At 37.8% G+C, this 22,390-nt stretch overlaps 1 protein-coding gene across 4 annotated transcripts in view; it reads right to left on the reverse strand.

Annotated features, from left to right (window-relative positions):
- The window catches only part of LOC6053956 (bumetanide-sensitive sodium-(potassium)-chloride cotransporter), a 106,571-nt gene that overhangs the window by 74,785 nt on the left and 9,396 nt on the right, over positions 1-22,390 (reverse strand). For all 4 annotated transcript variants that reach the window (XM_038259804.1, XM_038259803.1, XM_038259805.1 and 1 more), the window contains exon 2: positions 17,027-17,320. The gene's annotated coding sequence lies outside the window, so the exon portion shown is untranslated. The remainder of the gene's footprint in view (positions 1-17,026; positions 17,321-22,390) is intronic.

Raw genomic sequence — 22,390 nt, forward strand, 5'->3', positions numbered from 1 at the left:
GCAAATGTCCCCCCATCGGAACATCCTCGGGGCCTCCGGCCACTCCGGATTGTGGCCACTACTGCCGAAATGTCAAATTTCATATCCAGTATCAAAAACCATAAAGTTTGATACCCATATTGCCCCTACTCTTATGGTTCGGCATATGTCCTCCCATCGGAACATCCCCGGGGCCTCCGGCACTCCGGATTGTGGCCACTACTGCCGAAATGTCAAATTTCATGTCCAGTATCAAAAACCATAATGTTTGATACCCATATTACCCCAACTCTTACGGTCCGGAAAATGTCCCCCCATCGGAACATCCCCGGCCTCCGGCACTCGGATTGTGGCCACTACTGCCGAAATGTCAAATTTCATGTCCAGTATCAAAACCATAATGTTTGATACCCATATTACCCCAACTCTTGTAGTCCGCCAAATGTCCCCCATCGGAACATCCCCGGGCCTCCGGCCACTCCGGATTGTGACCACTACTGCCGAAATGTCAAATTTCACATTCAGTATCAAAAACCATATAGTTTGATACCCATATTGCCCCAACTCTTACGGTCTGGAAAATGTCCCCAATCGGAACATCCGCGGGCCTCCGGCCACTCCGGATTGTGGGCACTACTGCCGAAATGTCAAATTTCATATCCAGTATCAAAACCATAATGTTTGATACCCATATTGCCCTACTCTGATGGTTCGGCAAATGTCCCCCATCGGAACATCCCCGGGGCCTCCGGCCACTCCGGTTTATGGCCACTACTGCCGAAATGGCAAATTACATATTCAGTATCAAAACCATAAAGTTTGATACCCATATTGCCCCTACTCTTATGGTTCGGCATATGTCCTCCCATCAGAACATCCTCGGGCCTCCGGCCACTCCGGATTGTGGCCACTACTGCCGAAATGTCAAATTTCATGTCCAGTATCAAAACCATAAGGTTTGATACCCATATTACCCCAACTCTTATAGTCCGGCAAATGTCCCCCCATCGGAACATCCGCGGGGCCTCCGGCCACTCCGGATTGTGGCCACTACTGCCGAAATGTCAAATTTCATATCCAGTATCAAAAACCATAAAGTTTGACACCCATATTGCTCCTACTCTTATGGTTCGGCAAATGTCCCCCCATCGGAACATCCCCGGGCCTCCGGCCACTCCAGATTGTGACCACTACTGCCGAAATGTCAAATTTCATATCCAGTATCAAAACCATAAAGTTTGACACCCATATTGCCCCAACTCTTACGGTCCGGAAAATGTCCCCCCATCGGAACATCCGAGGGGCCTCCGGCCACTCCGGATTGTGGCCACTACTGCCGAAATGTCAAATTTCATATCCAGTATCAAATACCATAATGTTTGATACCCATATTGCCCCTACTCTGATGGTTCGGCAAATGTCCCCCCATCGGAACATCCCCGGCCTCCGGCCACTCCGGTTTATGGCCACTACTGCCGAAATGGCAAATTTCATGTCCAGTATCAAAACCATAAAGTTTGATACCCATATTGCCCCAACTCTTACGGTCCGACAAATGTCCCCCATCGGAACATCCGCGGGGCTTCCGGCCACTCCGGATTGTGGCCACTACTGCCGAAATGTCAAATTTCATGTCCAGTAGCAAAAACCATAAAGTTTGATACCCATATTGCCCCAACTTTTACGGTCCGGAAAATGTCCCCCCCATCGGAACATCCCCGGGGCCTCCGGCACTCCGGATTGTGGCCACTACTGCCGAAATGTCAAATTGCATGTCCAGTATCAAAAACCATAATGTTTGATACCCATATTACCCCAACTCTTATAGTCCGCCAAATGTCCCCCCATCGGAACATCCCCGGGGCCTCCGGCCACTCCGGATTGTGACCACTACTGCCGAAATGTCAAATTTCACATTCAGTATCAAAAACCATATAGTTTGATACCCATATTGCCCCAACTCTTACGGTCTGGAAAATGTCCCCCCATCGGAACATCCGCGGGGCCTCCGGCCACTCCGGATTGTGGGCACTACTGCCGAAATGTCAAATTTCATATCCAGTATCAAAAACCATAATGTTTGATACCCATATTGCCCCTACTCTGATGGTTCGGCAAATGTCCCCCCATCGGAACATCCCCGGGGCCTCCGGCCACTCCGGATTGTGGCCACTACTGCCGAAATGTCAAATTTCATGTCCAGTATCAAAAACCATAAGGTTTGATACCCATATTACCCCAACTCTTATAGTCCGGCAAATGTCCCCCCATCGGAACATCCGCGGGGCCTCCGGCCACTCCGGATTGTGGCCACTACTGCCGAAATGTCAAATTTCATATCCAGTATCAAAAACCATAAAGTTTGACACCCATATTGCTCCTACTCTTATGGTTCGGCAAATGTCCCCCCATCGGAACATCCCCGGGGCCTCCGGCCACTCCAGATTGTGACCACTACTGCCGAAATGTCAAATTTCATATCCAGTATCAAAAACCATAAAGTTTGACACCCATATTGCCCCAACTCTTACGGTCCGGAAAATGTCCCCCCATCGGAACATCCGAGGGGCCTCCGGCCACTCCGGATTGTGGCCACTACTGCCGAAATGTCAAATTTCATATCCAGTATCAAATACCATAATGTTTGATACCCATATTGCCCCTACTCTGATGGTTCGGCAAATGTCCCCCCATCGGAACATCCCCGGGGCCTCCGGCCACTCCGGTTTATGGCCACTACTGCCGAAATGGCAAATTTCATGTCCAGTATCAAAAACCATAAAGTTTGATACCCATATTGCCCCAACTCTTACGGTCCGACAAATGTCCCCCCATCGGAACATCCGCGGGGCTTCCGGCCACTCCGGATTGTGGCCACTACTGCCGAAATGTCAAATTTCATGTCCAGTAGCAAAAACCATAAAGTTTGATACCCATATTGCCCCAACTTTTACGGTCCGGAAAATGTCCCCCCCATCGGAACATCCCCGGGGCCTCCGGCACTCCGGATTGTGGCCACTACTGCCGAAATGTCAAATTGCATGTCCAGTATCAAAAACCATAATGTTTGATACCCATATTACCCCAACTCTTATAGTCCGCCAAATGTCCCCCCATCGGAACATCCCCGGGGCCTCCGGCCACTCCGGATTGTGACCACTACTGCCGAAATGTCAAATTTCACATTCAGTATCAAAACCATATAGTTTGATACCCATATTGCCCCAACTCTTACGGTCTGGAAAATGTCCCCCCATCGGAACATCCGCGGGGCCTCCGGCCACTCCGGATTGTGGGCACTACTGCCGAAATGTCAAATTTCATATCCAGTATCAAAAACCATAATGTTTGATACCCATATTGCCCCTACTCTTATGGTTCGGCATATGTCCTCCCATCAGAACATCCTCGGGCCTCCGGCCACTCCGGATTGTGGCCACTACTGCCGAAATGTCAAATTTCATGTCCAGTATCAAAACCATAAGGTTTGATACCCATATTACCCCAACTCTTATAGTCCGGCAAATGTCCCCCATCGGAACATCCGCGGGGCCTCCGGCCACTCCGGATTGTGGCCACTACTGCCGAAATGTCAAATTTCATATCCAGTATCAAAAACCATAAAGTTTGACACCCATATTGCCCCAACTCTTACGGTCCGGAAAATGTCCCCCCATCGGAACATCCGAGGGGCCTCCGGCCACTCCGGATTGTGGCCACTACTGCCGAAATGTCAAATTTCATATCCAGTATCAAATACCATAATGTTTGATACCCATATTGCCCCTACTCTGATGGTTCGGCAAATGTCCCCCCATCGGAACATCCCCGGGGCCTCCGGCCACTCCGGTTTATGGCCACTACTGCCGAAATGGCAAATTTCATGTCCAGTATCAAAAACCATAAAGTTTGATACCCATATTGCCCCAACTCTTACGGTCCGACAAATGTCCCCCCATCGGAACATCCGCGGGGCTTCCGGCCACTCCGGATTGTGGCCACTACTGCCGAAATGTCAAATTTCATGTCCAGTAGCAAAAACCATAAAGTTTGATACCCATATTGCCCCAACTCTTACGGTCTGGAAAATGTCCCCCCATCGGAACATCCCTGGGGCCTCCGGCCACTCCAGTCCAGGTGGTGGCCAGTTCCAATGATCGACTCCCGCGACTACCATGTCTTAGCTGGTCCTTGCCTCCAAGCCATCTGCTCCCAGACCTCCAGGCCGTCTGCTACCGGGCCACCAGGCCATCTGCTTCTGATGTGTTCTCGTCGACGTCCAGCAATAGAATGACTTTTCAGGACCGACCGAGCCGAGTTTTGTTGGCTCGTCGACGATCCGAAAATTATGTATGTGTGAGCATTTAAACAACCAACGCGAGGTCCGCTTCGGATGAAACCTCGGTAGGCACTGAATTTGTCTGAGGCTAAGTGCTAACTTAAATAGTATCGCACGGCATGTTGCAACCATGGTGCTACATTCTCGCGTGACAGTTCCACGGAAGGAGGAGGCAAGGCAAAATTTGCTAAGTGCTAGATACTTGAATCTGATTAATGTGTTCGGGAAAGGTTGCGCTTGACCAATCAGCGTTCCCTATTCTTTAGTAGTTTTATGTTAACTTTTAAGTACTTAAATAAATAAGTACTGTAATAAACATGTTTTAAGATCATTAAGTAAGTCTTCCCCTTTCGTTTGATGGGTAAAACGTTCAAATTGGTCGAGAGGGAAAAAAGATACAATCGTTTGAAATCTTGCACTTTTTTCGAAAATTTGCTTCTACGCGTTACATTTCGCTTCGCGAAAAATCTGGATTGCTACCCTTGTATAGAGCCCTAAGACAAAGTTCTTTGTCAAAATGCGCATTTTTTTTTATTCTATAACTCAAGTTTATAAAAATTGACAAGCGTCAGCAAAGCACAACAGCGACGAACTAGTACCGGTTTCTACTACTTATTATTCTTTTTGATTTGTATTTATGAACGAACCTGAATTAACACCAGTTGCAGTCATCATAAAGATAAACGAGGTTAACATTTCTTTGCGATTGTCCACACTCAATACAAAAAAAGTTGAGATTTCCAAAAAATATGTCCACGTGGTTTATGGATGGTCCCTTTTGTTTTTTTGTTTTTCTGTTTGTTTTTGTTTTTGGTATTTCTTGACTCACACCTTATGTCAATGCCCATCTAAGTAAAGGATATTTACAATTGTTTATTTATAGGACTTATAAAAAAAGTCTAGATTTTTTGTTGGCAGGTTCATGACGTGTTACAGTGCTTCCTTTAGTTTAATACTTACAGATTCACTTATTTTAAAGAGGCTTGAATGTTGTAGATTTTTTTTCAAAAGCCAATGACGGTCAGTCGACTAAGAAAAAAGTCTAGTTTATTTTGAATAGCTGAGCAATAAAATTCAAAAATCAAAATTTTCCCCCGTTGTAAATTCACGCTACATATTCGCTCGTAGAGAATCAATTTATTGAATACATTGCCACAGTGGTCCGAAACCGAAATCTAGCGTGACAAAATTGATAGCGCCCACACGTTAAGATTTAGAGCTTTGGTGTCTTGGGGACAAATGATCAGAGTTAATAGGGGCATCTTTTGGTATGGTGAACATTAGGGTGGTCTAAATTTTAGGGTGGTTCTGAATTTTTATTTTGGCGGGATGACAAGATAGCACTCTGGTGTCTTCAGAAAAGTTGTAGGGAACACCATTCTGAGCAACTTTGCTCAAGAACACAAAGCTCTATCTTCAAACGGGAAGTTTCTAGAGCCATTTTTGAAACTAAGGTTGAAGTGTAAATGAAAAAAAACGAGTTTTTTTTTAATTTATCAACTCAGGCTTATGTCGTAGCGAGATGGTGTCTTCTAAACATTTATAGAACTTATCAAAACACACATTTATCTTCCAAGAGAGCGAAAATCGGAAGTGTAAATAACTTGAAAAGGTGGTAGAGTTTGACCTCGCTCTTAGAAGCATCTGAATGTACACATTTTAGAGTACATTTGCTGAAAATATCTCGGAGGTCTTTTTTGTTTCACGGCGTGTTTTCTGGGCAACCTTAAGGAGAAAAAATAGTCATCACTACTTTCAAAAGTGTCTTATAGGAAATTTTCTAAGCATTCCAATGCTTCTAAGAGCGAAATGTTTCATCGAGAAATTTCTGAGATATCTCTATTTTAAGTTTTTTCTTTTAAAATCCTTGATCATTTATTGGAAACTTTTAAATAACAGTCCAGGAAACTTGTCAAATTATGTGTTTCATGTGTATTTTACTAACCAAAATGTGCAAAATAGGACAAGAAACAACTTTGTAGAAGGTTGCAAACCACTAAACATTTTGAAAATTAAGTTTTAACCGAATTTTTGAATATGTGGGATTTATTCAAATAATAAAATAATAAAACCGTATTGAAATATTATTTTTACAAGAACAAATAGATAATTACATAATTGTTGTGTACAAATAACACCGGTCTACTCTGATTCAGCTTGGAATTAGCTGATACAACCGAAATTTCTACAGGTTTGAGATTGATAGGGTATCACAAGATTTTTATGAATAAATATCATATTTCCTTAATCAAACACTAACTAGCTGCCTGGATACAAAACATGTTTTATACTCGAAATTATACTGCAAATTACTGTTGCTAGCTTTAGGAGAAATACTTTTAATTAGTATGAAATGATTGTTTCAGTTTTTTTGTATTAAATAATCAAGGAATTAGCAATATTTTAGAAGTTTATAAGACTCTCATCTTAAAAAATTTATATGTCTTGATTTTTGTTCAAATAGTTTGGAAAGAAAGTTTCTGTTAGATTTTTTTTGTTAAAATACTATTTAATTTTTGTTCAAACAAAAACAAATGTTTGTGACGGAGTTTTCAGGATTCTGAATTGGAAGACTCGAGTTTTATTGCTACTTTTAAGTGCATTTTCTACAGAAAACATTTATAAAATTTTATCTTTATTTTATACTCATGAAATTATGACTTTTGAAGCTTGCTACAGTAATATGTAGTACATTTTCGATTTCAAATCATATTTGTATTTATGTTCCTGGTTAATGTTTGCTTAAGAAAATATCAAATTTATTCATTAAAATTCAATAATACCATTAACAATCACAAACCTGCCAAAGTTTCGGTTGAAGAAGCTAAATCAGAGTAGACACGTGATATTTGTACACAAAAAATAAGTAATTCTCAAATAATTCTTGTAAAAAATACATTTTTACAATGTTTTATGATTTTAATTTCTGAATAAATCCCATATATTCAAAAACTTAGACAAAACATAACTTAAAATAGAGATATCTCAGAAATTTCCCGAGATATCTCAGAAATTTCCCGATGAAACATTTCGCTTTTAGAAGCATTGGAAAGCTGAGAAAATTTCCTATAAGACACATTTGAAAGTGGCGATGACTATTTTTTCCTGATAAGGTTGTTCTAGAAAACACGCCGTAGTTTAACTCTTTTAATCTCAATTTGAAAATGAGCATTTTTAAATCGATTTGAGCCCATAACTTTTGATAGAATTGACCAAAATTCGTTTTTCAAGAATAAAAATGTTCATTTTGACAAGCTCTAAAATTGTCTTGAAGGCCTAAAAATGTAAAAAATGATCTAGTGAGTGTTAAAGAAGATATAAGTTTTAGCTGAAATATTCCAGAAAGAATTTTTATTAATTTGGTTGATTCCTGTGAGGCAAGTTTTGAATGCTGTAACGAATTTAACTAATATTACGTTGATAAAAATAGCACTCGATGCACTTCAAAATGCCTAAAATCACTGACAATACGTCAAATCAAACCCCAATAAACTCGTTCTGCCCCGTCACGCTCGCAAGATCGCAAAGTCAAGGCCCCCAGCATCAAAGCTGGTTGCACTGAGCAGCCATAATCAACGAAAAAAAAACTCCATTCCCATTCCCATTCATTCACTCTTCCATTCATCTATTTCAATCCTTCCGAGCGCTGCTGGTAATCTCCCTCGTGTATTTATGTATGTATTTTGTTCACCGTTCGTTGCTCACCACCGAGGCAAATATTGTCTGCTGGTGATGCTAGTTTTTGTTTATGTTGTGATTTATTCCAGTTGTTGCTTCTTGTCTTGCTTCATCACGACTCCTGTGCTGTGACGTGACCTTTCTCAAAATTCTAGCTGTTGAGCAATGCGCTTAACGAGTTGGCATAAATTGAGGAAATTCGAAGGGAGCCCTCTCACCCTTTTGACCAAAACTGAGAGCGCAGAGGTGGTGCTTTTGCGTAACAACTTTCCGGCCAACAAGACCTCCAGCAGACACAAGGCAGCATCCAGCCAGTTGCCGGGGATCTTTATCACCACGGTGTCTCAGCTGTACCGTAAGAGCGCGCGTAGTTGTAGTTTGGGTTGTGGTCATGATCTCTTGTCTTACGTGCAATTTAAAGGAGTAAAAAACCTCGCAAAACTGATAATTAGATTTTCATCGACGTGCCATCCGAGCAACGATACTATGAATGTCAATTATCAAATGATGCTTTTGCTAACAAAGAACTACCCCAACGAGCTGGAACATGTTGCGTCGTGGAACCTATCTGCCCCGTCTAGTAGTTTGTTTTATATATAGACCAGTATTACGGTTTGTTTAAGCTTATTGATAATTTCCTTCCTATTTGTCTTTGCCGCGCGCGCCCGCTGTCCTCTGTCCTGGCTCCTCTCCTTGCTGTCTTTTTGTCGCTTGCTTGTTATGATTTTGCATCTCGTTTCCTCTGTTCCTCCCGGTCAAAAGTTGACTCGTGTAGACGGCGATGGTCAAGTGTGAACAATTCCCAAGGCTGCGTCGTGGACGTGACACGCGATTGCGCTCCAAAGTAGGTTCCGGATCCCGGCAGCCACGTTTTTTTTCTGCGCCGTTGCCATTTTTAATCAATTGTGAGCCCTCATCGTGGTCGGACGATAACCACACAACTTTTCTTTTGTGTCTCTCTTTGATCCCTTGTGGCCAATTAGTCATGCATTCATACTTTTGCCAATTATACTTTTTTTTTTGTTTTGGACTGGTCGGGAAACCCTTTTTATGCCGGTAGGATTTTTCGGTTGATGTTCGTAGTGAAGTAGGGGAGTGTAGATTTGACGGGCTATCAGATAATTTTTTAGCGTTTCGAGTTATGAAATCCGTATATTTCCGGTAATGAAAAAAACTGCATTTAAATATTTCTTGCTATAACAATTAGAACACAATTACAATACTCGATAACCCTACTTTTTTCACAAGTGGTATTGCGTTCTTAAAACCGATATTTCTTATTATGAAAACATGTTATAGCAATGTAAATTTTTTTCAAGTTTTGTCCGCCCTTTCCGCCATTTTTTTTTACTTCCAAGAAAAAATAGGTAATAATAACATATGTATTGAACATTGGAATTTTTGTGAAAAAAAGAAAGAAATTATTTAAATTTTATTTAGAAACATTTAATTATACATAATTACACAAATTTATTTATTATAAAAATGAATAATTACAAATAATAAAACTGAAGTGTCTATTTAAAGATAAGGTTTATTAAACTTTTAGATGAGATTTTTTGAAGAACCTTCTATTTTGTTTAATTTTAGATTTTTAAATTGAGTGACAAGTAAAAAGGAGTTTTTTTTTCGAGAAACCAAGTGAGCACAATGAGAGCAGTTGCGGGAAAGAGGATTAGTGAAAGTTTGTTTTAATTTGTGGTTCAATCGAGCGTCTTGTTGACATGACGATGTCTAATCAGTCGGTCATAATCTCAAGCTATAAATAGAACGGCTTTCTGTGTAAACGTGAAATAACCAGATATTTTCGATGCAATTGTAACTTATGTATTTTGTATTAAATTAACTTTAATCAACTCTTGAAAACTTAAAAACATTTTAAAAAGTTGAAGTTCTACAAATCTAAATGAAGTGTTTTTTTACATCTTTGAAAAAATCTGTTTACTTTTTTAAGGTCAACCTTGATTTTTAAACCATTAAGTAAAAGAAGCGTTCAATTACTCGGTATTCGCTAAATTACAGGTAAAGTTTAATTCCTGTAATTTCCAGAGAAATATGAAAACGGTCTAATTTTAGGTTTTGGCAAAACAGAAAACATTCTAGAAATGAAAATTGATACAAAACGCTTAAGAAACTTCAACAGAATGTTTTTGAATTTTAACATTGTTAACATGTTTATTTTTAAATAAATTAGCAGATAATTTTTGACTGTTTATTTTGAGAACTAAACATAAAATTGTATTCATCCATAACAATTTGTTTTCTTTTTCTAACGCTAACAAAAACGAATTATACAAACATCTTGAATCAGGTTTACGTAGTCCAATAGAAAAATATAAATATCACAAAAATAAGTAAATTTACTCACTTTTGATGCTTAATATAAGATATTAAAAAGGGTTTGTATATGTTTATAGGGCACTTTTTAAACTAAATGGCACGAAATCATGTAAAACACTAACAACCCAAGTAACATTTTTTCCCAGAAGTTCTACAAGAGCTCTTCAAGATAGCTACAGCATAGCAGTTTTGACCGCGGTAGGATAAAACTCTCTTCAAGTACTCTTCCAAACTCCTGAAGAAGTTTTGAAGATAATTTTATCCTACCACGGTCCAAACTGCTATGCTGTAGCTATCTTGAAGAGCTCTTGTAGAACTCCTGGGAAAAAATGTTACTTGGGAAGGGTGGTTTATCAATAAACTTGAAGCTTGAAGGAATTTTCTGGAGAAACATTTGAAAAGGGCATAGAATTGATAAACTATTATTTAGAGTTTCAAGAAAATAGCTATCTACCCAAGTACCAAAGCTGTCACAACCGCTATAAAACCTATCAGCCAAAACCAACATTAAAACCACTAAGTCGTAACAGCCTCCCCAGAACTCCGATAAACCTCTGTTAAAACCCAAAAAGACCTCCGCAAAAGGTTGTCAAGACCTATTTATAAAACCTACATAAGAGTTCAAGGCTTTACAACTGAATCCTAACAACATCCTCAAAGTCTTGATAAAATCTTTGTTGAAACCTAGTCAAGAGTTTAAGAAAAATGACATTTCATACGTCTTCAAACGTCTTATGCCAAATAGGTTTTATTTTGGCAAAAATAAGTCTTCGTCTTGCCAAATGAAATCATGGAGATGGTTGTCAAAAATGGCGATGATAAATAATAGATATTGGAGGTTATCAAAATAATTTGAAAGCTTATTTCACGCAATTGGTGGCTTAAATTCAGCTGCGGTTGAAATTTAATTGATAAATGTAGGGAAGATAGAGCCAAAAAATCCTCTCGCTTCATAAAATGTCATTATTTGTAATCAAAGTTTTTAAAGTTAAAAAATATTTTATTGTTATTATTTGAAAAAAAATGTTCAAATTATTTATAAACATCAATCGCTATATTAATTATATCAGAAATTTAGCATAAATGAGTGTTTTCGTCAAATTTCTCAGTTTTATTTATTTATTATTTCTCTATTTTTCCAACCAAGATGACGGCCAAGCACATTCAATCAGAACACGCTTTTAGCGCCATATTTATCCTTGATTTTAAAGAAGCATGCGATAAAACCGTTCGGCATGACATTGCCATTGGGTTTTCAAGACGCTCTTAAAACATTCATAAAACCTTATTAAATGCCATTTAGCTTTTATTGTCACAAGGTTTTATGTCCGAGGTATAAAACCCTGTTAGAACCTATAAATTAGCTCTTGTTTATTGGTTGTGGTGAATGCCCAAATAAAACTATTAAGCAATCAAGATGCTACGATAAAACCATAATAAAACTAGGTGGTAGCTAGTTTGTGTAAAAATGTTAAATTTTTCAATCTATTTTTTTTTTGCTCCTCCGGTTATATTATTGACCGGAGGAAAAGGGAAAGACGACTATTTTCACTAAAAAAAGGGAAAAAAGGGAAAGATATCAGATCGATTCTTAAGATAAAAATAAGTAACTGTGATCCAAATCGGTTAAGGGTTAAGGTCGCGTTTTAACGTGGAAATGGGGAAAAGCAAAAATTTCAAAATTGCCAAAAATATGGCGTTAATGATAAACAACTTTGTCGAAAACCGCAACACGATCCAAGTTAACCATGACAAGTTATTAACGATTTAAAGAAGACATTTTTGTATAAAAAGCGACCCTTAACCCTAAACCGATTTCGCTCAACATTTTCACAGTTACTTATTTTTGCCTAAGGAATCGAATCAAAGGGTATCCCTAATGTCGATTTTTTTATTGTCACCGTTCAGTCAATTTTGACAAGTTTTGGTTGAAAAAGACAAAATTTATAAAAATTAAATTTCGAGAATATTTCACATGATTTAAGTATTCGCAGCATTCACTTCTCAGTAATGTTGCATCAATTTCTTGTTCATGTATGTTTTGCTAACAATTCTTCAAATGGTTCTTATCACGCTTTTCAATTGAAAACAAGTAAAATTTACTTAAAAGTCTTTATGAAAGTATGTTGTTATTTAATAGAGTTGATTCGAGGCAATTGATAAATTACACAGGATTTCACGGAAATCATCAAAATACGCGAATTTCACGCTGTCCGCAAAATCATGAAAATTCACTTACCCAAGTTGCAACACATAAATATTTTTTTATTTTTATATTTCGAGAATGTTTCAAAAGAATGTTAAGCACTTTATAATATTTTCTAACTTTTTAAAACTAAATCTCGGCTAAACTTTTTAGAAATACTCCAGTTTTTCTTTTTCTGCAAAACCATTAGCAAATATATTCATTCCCTTGTGGACCATCATTCAGTGAGGTACTCCTGGATTTTAGCTCCTGAAAAGTGCTTAAAAAGTGCAAAAATGCCTCAGGGCAAGAAAAAGAGGCGGTCCTCACCAGCAGGATCGGCAGATTCGAAGAAGCTAAAGAATGCCGAAGCGCTACCTGCAAAGCCAGGCAGTATGAGCAAGGACGCTCAAAAATTGTCTGGAAACCAGTTCGCTACCCTCCCTGTGGACGTGAGCGAGAAGGAAGAATTTGAACGACGGGAAAAGTTGCCACCCATTTTTGTGAAAACATCGTCATCGGATTCGGTGCGAAAGTGGCTGACCGGATTTATCAAATCTGGTGCTTTACGAGCTTCCATTCGCTTGTGTGCTGATGGACTCAAAATTCTGCTACCTACCAGAAAGGATTACAACTACGTTCGGGATTTCCTGAACAACACAAAGATTGAATACTACAGCCATGACGATCCAGGTAAACGCCCCATGAAACAGGTCCTCCGAGGCCTGTACGACATGGATGTGAGTGTGCTGAAAGAAGAGCTCAAAACTCTTAAGTTGAACGTGATCGAAGTTTTCAAGATGACGAGACACAACAAGGACATCAAGTATCGTGATCAACTGTACCTGGTTCATCTCGAGAGAGGATCGACAACGCCGTCTGAGCTGAAAGCAGTTCGGGCAATTTTCAACATCATCGTGACTTGGGAACGTTATCGTCCAGTGCACCGTGACGTAACACAGTGTTCGAACTGCTTGCAGTTTGGACATGGTGGAAAGAACTGTTTCATCAAGAGTCGTTGTGCAACCTGCGGAGGTGAGCACAAAACTCAAGCTTGCGAAACAATCAACGAGAACATCGAAGCGAAATGCTTCAATTGCGGCGGCGACCATTCGACCAAGAATCGGAGCTGCCCAAAACGTGCTGAGTTTGTAAAAATTCGGCAGCAAGCGACGACGAGGCACCAACCAAATCGTCGCAAAACACCACCAACTTTCACGGAAGTGGATTTTCCTGCTTTGGCGTCACCTGGAGTGGGATCTGTTCGAGTGGTTCCAAATCTGCAGCCATTGCCGTTGAATCAGCAGCAAAAAGTTGCATAGAATACAACACCTCCAGGCTTCAGTCAGCAACCGAGGGAAAACCAACCAACATCAACGGGTGAAGGCAGTAGTGACCTATTTTCACCACAAGAACTTCTGAACATTTTCATCGAGATAACAACAACTCTGCGTGGGTGCAAAACTCGCCAGGAACAAGTAAGAACTCTTGGAGCATTCATCTTAAAATACAGTTCGTAGTTTACTCGTTCTAGTGATTTTGAATATTTCAATGGATTTATTTTTTTAGTTTTAGGTTAGGATTAGTTGTTAAAGTGTTTTTTTTTTTCTTTTTTACCCAAATGTATTCAATTCAATGCAATAATGTAAAACAATTTGAAGAAAATAAATAAATGTAATCAGTTAATAATAAAACGAAAAATACAACAAAGATGAAGAGAATTAGGCCATACCACTTATCATGTAAAAGAAATGTAATTATTATAAGAATGTTCAATAAAGACATATTTAATTTCAAAAAAAAATTAGCAAATATTTTTTTCTGATTTTTCCAGACATGCATCGGCACTATGAGCTCTTTTTAACGGCACTCAGCTTGTTATAGATGGCATTTTCGTTTAAAGCAATGTTTTGTCTGGATTTTTTTGATTCTACTTTTGGGGAATTTAACGATAAGTTGTGATATTTTTTTCAAGATTTTTTATGATGCGTATCATTTAAAAGATATTTAGCGAATAAATATCAAAAATCACAGTAAAAATAGGATGCCTAAATCGTAAATTCTTTCAACAAACATTTTGCAAATGTTCCAAAAACTTAGCTGTCTTGAATACTTTGTCAGGGGGTATTACATAACTTTTTCACTAACTTTTCTGTACACAACTGATCTTATGTATCATAATTTTAGGCAGAGTTTAATGTACCGTAAAGTTACAATGTTTTGAAATAGGTGTCCCACGTGATTTTTTTTTTTTCGCCGTGAAAATCACTAGCCCTACTCTTATGATATGAAATTATACTGCTAAAAATCTTTGCATCGTAAAATTTATTTGATTATTCCTGGTTTTCTTGTTCTGGTGCATTGCTGCAAAACATGCAAAACTCATAAACATCAATTTAAAAAAAACTAACTTTCGCCTGAACAACAGTGTTTTGCCTTGTGTTTGCTCAAAAAGTAAAAAAACGGTATAAACAGGTTTGCTAACTGAAAAACTTGGGCTCAAAAGTAAAGCTTAAGTGTCAGCTCTGAAAGCTCTTTATAGTACTTCACGTTAAAATATGAAAAACAACAAAGAAAGATAATTTAACTTATTGAAAACTTGATAGTCTATTAAAGACTCGTTCATTTCTTTTTTCTAGAAAACTATGAACGGTCAAGACCGACAACGACCAGCTATATTTTTTTTCTCATCGTGATAACTTCTGGGTAATTCTCCGCCAACTCACACAGCAGTTGCCCCGACCCCTCTTCGATTTGCGTGAAACTTTGTCCTAAGGGGTAACTTTTGTCCCTGATCACGAATCCGAGGTCCGTTTTTAGATATCTCGTGACGGAGGGGCGGTACGACCCCTTCCATTTTTCAACATGCGAAAAATGAGGTGTTTTTCAATAATTTGCAGCCTGAAACGGTGATGAGATAGAAATTTGGTGTCAAAGGGACTTTTGTGTAAAATTAGACGCCCAATTTGATAGCGTACTCAGAATTCCGAAAAAACGTATTTTTCATCGAAAAAAATACTAAAAAAGTTTTAAAAACTCTCCCATTTTCCGTTACTCGACTGTAAAAAATTTTGGAACATGTCATTTTATGGGAAATTTAATGTACTTTTTGCAATTCCGTCGTGAAACTTACTTTTCCTGTCATTTTTGAACGACGAAATAGCCTACTTTTATGTACCAAAAATAACTGAATCGAATAGCAACACTTTTCAAAATAAATGCTGAAAAGTTCTACTTTTCAGCACTTGTTTTTATCTAAACGATTTATTGACAAAATACATGAAAATTGGACATAAAATTTCACTCAGTGTGTATTTTTTTGAATTGAAAAAAATGTTGTATGGAACTCGTTGCAAAACTTGATTTTTTCAGCACTCTTCGTATTTATCCAACTCGGTGAACCTCGTTGGATAAATGTACGACTCGTGCTGAAAAAATCCTCTTTTTGCAACTTGTTGCATAAACTATTATTTCGAATCTATATTGACCCAGAAGGTTATTTTTTTCATTTAGAACAAAATTTTTCAATTTAAAATTTCGTTTTTTTTTCTAACTTTGCAGGGTAATTTTTTAGAGTGTAACAATGTTCTACAAAGTTGTAGAGCAGACAATTACACAAATTTTAATATATAGACATAAGGGGTTTGCCTCCGTCACGAGATATCAAAAAACGGACCTCGGATTCGTGATCAGGGACAAAAGTTACCCCTTAGGACAAAGTTTCACGCAAATCGAAGAGGGGTCGGGGCAACTTTTCTCGATTTCATGTGAGTTGGTAGAGAATTACCCTTTTCCGAATTTCGGGTGAATTGGCAGAGAATGGTCCTTTTCTAAGCATTTTAGTCTTAATTTTAATCAATTTTTCATAGATTTTTTTCGTAGTTGTTTTTTTTTGTTTTGCTCTGATGACTAATGCTTCACAGATGGTTTACATAAAATAAAAAAAATAAACAAACAAACTCAGGTTAATACGAAGCTAATAATAGTGCTGAAAGTTATTTCATCATAATCGTGATCCCCCTGAATGATGCAACCCATTCTTAACCGCACATTTCCAACCAACAATGCAGTCCATATAAAGCCCTTTAAATGGGACGCTGCTGTACCGGCCGGTTCCCAGCCCGTGCACGTGACTTCTGTAACTACCATGCCCGAGTCCCCGAGCAACCTAACAAACGACAGCCGATAGCCGGGCGCGTTATCACCGTTTCAGAATCAGCAGCAAAAGCGCGCTCGCGACGACGACAACTTTAAAGTTCGAACAACCATTAAAAGATTTATTCACACATTTTGCGGTGCGATCGTGCCCCGGGGCATGAATTGTGAATGGAAAAGTACCCTAAGGAGAGATGTCTCGTTTTGTTTTTTTTTTATTACTGGCACACCAAAACGTGGACATTCGTCAAAGGTGAGGCAGAGAAAAAAAAGTGTCCAACACGCGAACTTTCCCATAAAAAGACACCCATGCGAGAGTTAATTTTGATGATCTGTGCGCAAATACTTACATGGTGTCGACTCAGCAAAACGCGCCAACTTCAGCAAACTCACTTTCCCCCGCCGAAAAAAACACCTGTGTGTGATGACGCACCTTAATGTCAGGGTTCTGGGAACTCCAACGTTGGTCAGAGCCGGCAGTCCCTCACCAGGTTCACAGAAATACGAAGAACTCTACTCGGCAAACAGCGCTGGTTGCGGTATGTGTGTCATGAAAACGAAACTCAGCAAACTCGGAGAAATAACACTGGTGAACACTTTAAAGTTTTTTTTTCCTCCTTCAACTTCTTCGAACTGAAGATTTGCTGTGAATAATAGGGAAAGAAAACGAATTGAAGTTTTGGGGCAGCAAGTTAGATGATGGTGGAATAGTTTGCAAATTGTTGCGAGCAGTACTTTGGCAGAGTTTCTTCTGCGAAGAGTGCTGAGCTTGGGGAACCGAGGAACGATTTCTACCGCGCGATGGGTGGGTAGTACAAACACGAGGAGGGTGTACACGAAGTTATTTGTCGGTTACCAAATCTTTACTCACGGAATCATAAAAAAAATCTTAAACATAAGTGTATTCAGCGAAAAAGCTAAAATAATCAAAAATCAAGAATCATTCAATATTGAGAAATTCTCTCAGATTTCGGTCATTGGACTTTTTTATAGGGGGACAGGGGGTAATATGCACCCCCGGGTCAAAATGCTCCCCTGCTTTTCTCAGTATTGGGAAGAATTTTACGGGGAAAAATCAAAGAAATTGGAAGCTTAACATTGCAAAACAATGCTAGAAAAATTTTAGCATAAAAACAGCTAAAGTTATTTGCATAACATGAAATGTTGTATTTTCATTGAACTTTCATTCTGATTTTTGGTCAATATAAAAAGCATTTATTGATATTGTAAGTGTTCAAGAATATAATTTTTGCAATTCTGTCGTGAAACTATTTACTTATCCTGTCATTCTTGAACGACGAAATAGCCTACTTTTCTGTACCAAAAATAACAGATTCGAATAGCAAAACTTTTTAAAATAAATGCTGAAAAGTTCTACTTTTCAGCACTCAAATGGGTGCTGAAAAGTTGAACTTTTCAGCACTTGTTTCGAAAAGTAACATTTTTCAACATTTTTTGATTTAAACGATTTATTGACAAAATACATAAAATTTGACATAAAATTTCACTCAGTGTGTGTTTTTTGGAATTGCAAAAAAATGTTGTATGGAACTCGTTGCAAAACTTGATTTTTTCAGCACTCTTCGTATTTATCCAACTCGGTGAACCCCGTTGGATAAATGTACGACTCGTGCTGAAAAAATCCTCTTTTTGCAACTTGTTGCATAAACTACTATTTTGCCATAATCTTCATTATTTTATAGATAGTTGAGTCCAAAAACATAAAAAAAAGCATTTTTAATTAAATTTTCTGCGATAAACTTGGTCGGGGCAAAATGCACCGCTGTGGAGCTCCTTTGTAAAAACAGCGGTGTCATCTAGTGGTGACTAGTGAAAACTTCTTATACCCGGTGTATTTTGCCCCGTTGTTGTTGTGCATTTTGCCCTCAGGTTGTGGTGCACATTGCCCCGCATGGTTGTTTGAAATGAATCAAAAATGTTTTTAGAAATTTGATATTTTCGAACAATTTTGAGGTTATTAAAGACTTTTTTCACATAGGAGCAGTTCTCTACTAAATCGATCTTTTTTTATGAATTTTAATTTTTGTATTTTGTAATCCGGCTGAAACTTTTTTGGTGCCTTCGGTATGCCCAAAGAAGCCATTTTGTATCATTAGTTTGTCCATATAATTTTCCATACAAATTTGGCAGCTGTCCATACAAAAATGATATACACCCAAAGTTAAAGATCGAGGGGATAGTCTTCCCGAAAAGAAACGTGAGGAAAGTACTATTATGCGTGAGTAAAGACCTCTCGCGTGTTCATTCGTTCATTGAAACAGTTCATCCTACACAGAAAAAAAAAATCATGGTAATATTACATCTGGGAAGGGGTACATCTTTTATGTCAGAAAAAAGGTGTAATTTTACCTCTGGAAATGTGTAATTTTACCACTTTTCTTGTGTAATGTCACTTTTTCAGTCTAAATTGAGGTAAAATTACATCATAAAAGAGGTAATATTCAACCTTCCAAAATTACAGCTTCCAAATTTACACTATTTTTTTCTGTGTATTGAGTGGCTTATATTGACAAATGACCGCCACTTAAACATCGAACCATGGTGGCCCATACGGCAAAGGCACGGTTTAATATGCCGAAGGTCTTGGGTTCGAGTCTCGGTGCCGGTACTTTTTTTTTGACAGATGAACTTTTTTTGAAGATGAACCCATGAGTAAAGTACTCTTGGTAATTTCGGGATTTATCCTCTCAGTCTGCACACAGTACCATTTTACTACCGAACCGTGCTCTTTATCCTCTCGTATGCCGATGGCCAGTTCTGGGTGTATGAAAATTCAAAAATCCTTATCTTTTGAAGGAATTTTTTGATCGATTTGGTGTCTTGGGCAATGTTGTAGGTATGGATATGGACTAAACTGAAAAAATGATACACGGTAAAAAAATTTGGTGCTTTTTAATTTAACTTTTTTCATTTAAACTTGATTTGCAAAAAAAGACTATTTTTATTTTTATTATTTTTTTATATGTTATAGGGCCCATAAAATGTCAACTTTTCAGAAATTTCCAGGTTGTGCAAAAAATCATTGACCGAGTTATGAATTTTCGAATCAACACTATTTTTTTCAAAAAATCGAAACATTGGTCGCAAAAATTTTTCAACTTCATTTTTCGATGTAAAATCAAATTTGCAATCAAAAACTAACTTAATCCACCTATGTGGTTGGTGCCTTCCTCACTTTTTACCAACATTTGGTGATATGATGGGTTTGGACACAAATTCTATCTATTTATCAATAATAAAAAAATTACACAAATGTCACTTAAGCGGTCAAAACTTGAAACTGAGCGTTGCCAGATCTTCAATGTTTTGGACTCATTGGAAAGGTCTTTTGATTACATAACCAACGATGGGACGGATAATGGATCCGGACATAGTTAACATACATTTAAGTGAGATCCGGCTTCAAAAATGTATATAAATATCACTTAAGTGGTCATATCTCGAGACATGGTTGCTAGATCTTCAATGTTTTGTATTCATTGGAAAGGTTTTTCGATTACCTAACCAACGATGGGTCGGATGATGGATCCGGACATAGTTTACATACATTTAAGTGAGATCCGGCTTCAAAAAAGATCAAAATTATCACTTAAGTGGTCATAACTTGAGACATGGTTGCCAGATCTTCAATGTTTTGGACTCATTGGAAAGGTCTTTTGATTACATAACCAACGATTTGACGGATAATGGATTCGGACATAGTTAACATACATTTAAGTGAGATCCGGCTTCAAAAATGTATATAAATATCACTTAAGTGGTCATATCTCGAGACAGGGTTGCTAGATCTTCAATGTTTTGGACTCATTGGAAAGGTTTTTCGATTACCTAACCAACGATGGGTCGGATGATGGATCCGGACATAGTTTACATACATTTAAGTGAGATCCGGCTTCAAAAAAGATCAAAATTATCACTAAAGTGGTCATAACTTGAGACATGGTTGCCAGATCTTCAATGTTTTGGACTCATTGGAAAGGTCTTTTGATTACATAACCAACGATTTGACGGATAATGGATTCGGACATAGTTAACATACATTTAAGTGAGATCCGGCTTCAAAAATGTATATAAATATCACTTAAGTGGTCATATCTCGAGACAGGGTTGCTAGATCTTCAATGTTTTGGACTCATTGGAAAGGTCTTTTGATAACCTAACCAACGATGGGTCGGATGATGGATCCGGACATAGTTTACATACATTTAAGTGAGATCCGGCTTCAAAAATGTACATAAATATCACTTAAGTGGTCATATCTCGAGACAGGGTTGCCAGATCTTCAATTCGTTGGAATCATTGGAAAGGTCTTTCGATTACCTAACCAACGATTGGTTGGGTGTTGAATCCGGACATAGTTTTCATATAGATAAGTGAGATCCGGCATCAAAATTCCAGCACTCGATTCGCAACTCTGACACTTTTTTATACGTAACTTTTGAACTACTTATCGGATCTTCAAACAATTCAATAGTGCAGTATGGGGCACCAAACCGAATCGAATGCAACTTGTTTGACTCAAATCGGATCAGCCAGTGCCGAGAAAACTTGGCAAGAATTTTGAGTACCAAGGGAATACGCACACACATACACACACACACACAGACATTTGTTCAGTTTTCGATTCTGAGTCGATAGGTATACATGAATATAGGTCTTTGACCTGTTTTTCAAAAGTTCATTTTTAGAGCAGGATTATAGCCTTACCTCAGTGAGGAAGGCAAAAGTACTATAGCGAAATTTTCATAAAGTGCACCGTTTTCAAGATATAGCCATACATAATTTTTTTTTAAATAGTCGCAGTTTTCCATTTTTCAAATTAGTGCACATGTTTGCCCACTTTTGAGATATTGCCATGGCAAGGTTTAAAAAGCAGGAAAATTGATGTTTTCTAAGTCTCACCCAAACCCACCATTTTCTAACATCAATATCTCAGCAACTAATGGTCCGATTTTCAATGCTAAAATATGAAACATTCGTGCAATTTTCCGATCTTTCTGAAAACAATAATTAAAAAAATCAAATCAAGACTGACATTTTAAAAGAACCAAACATTCAATATTACGCCTTTTTGAAATGTTAGTCTTGATTAAAAAAAATGAAAATATGCAGCAATTAAGGGTCGTATCAACAAAGTTCTAAACAGCAAAATAAAGGGAATTTTCTCAGCTTTTCAAAAATATTCTTTTTCAAAAGTGGGCAAACATGTGCACTAATTTAAAAAATGGAAACTGCGACTATTTTTTTAAAAAATTCCTAAATATGACTATATCTTGAAAACGGTGCACTTTATGAAACTTTCACTAAAACACTTTTTTATTGCAAATTCGATTTTATATCGAAAAATGAAATTAAAAAATTATTGCACCCAACATTTCGTTTTTTTTTTGAAAAAAAATCAGTATTGATTCAAAAAACCATTACTCGGTCAAAGGTTTTTTGCCCGTTCTGGAAATTTCTGAACAGTTTGCATTTGATGTCCCCTAAATCATATCAGATAATGAAAAAAAAAAATAGTGTTTTTTTTTTACAAATTAAGCTTTAGCGACAAAAAAGTATAATTAAAAATCACCTTTGTCGAAGACATCGAATCGATAGAATTATTCCTTCAAAAGATACAAATTTTTGAATTTTCATAAATCATTTTTGAAATATCAGCTGCCAAATTTGTATGGAAAATTATATGGACAAAC

Source organism: Culex quinquefasciatus, chromosome 3 (assembly GCF_015732765.1).
Source record: "Culex quinquefasciatus strain JHB chromosome 3, VPISU_Cqui_1.0_pri_paternal, whole genome shotgun sequence".
NCBI classification, from domain to species: Eukaryota; Metazoa; Arthropoda; class Insecta; order Diptera; family Culicidae; genus Culex; species Culex quinquefasciatus.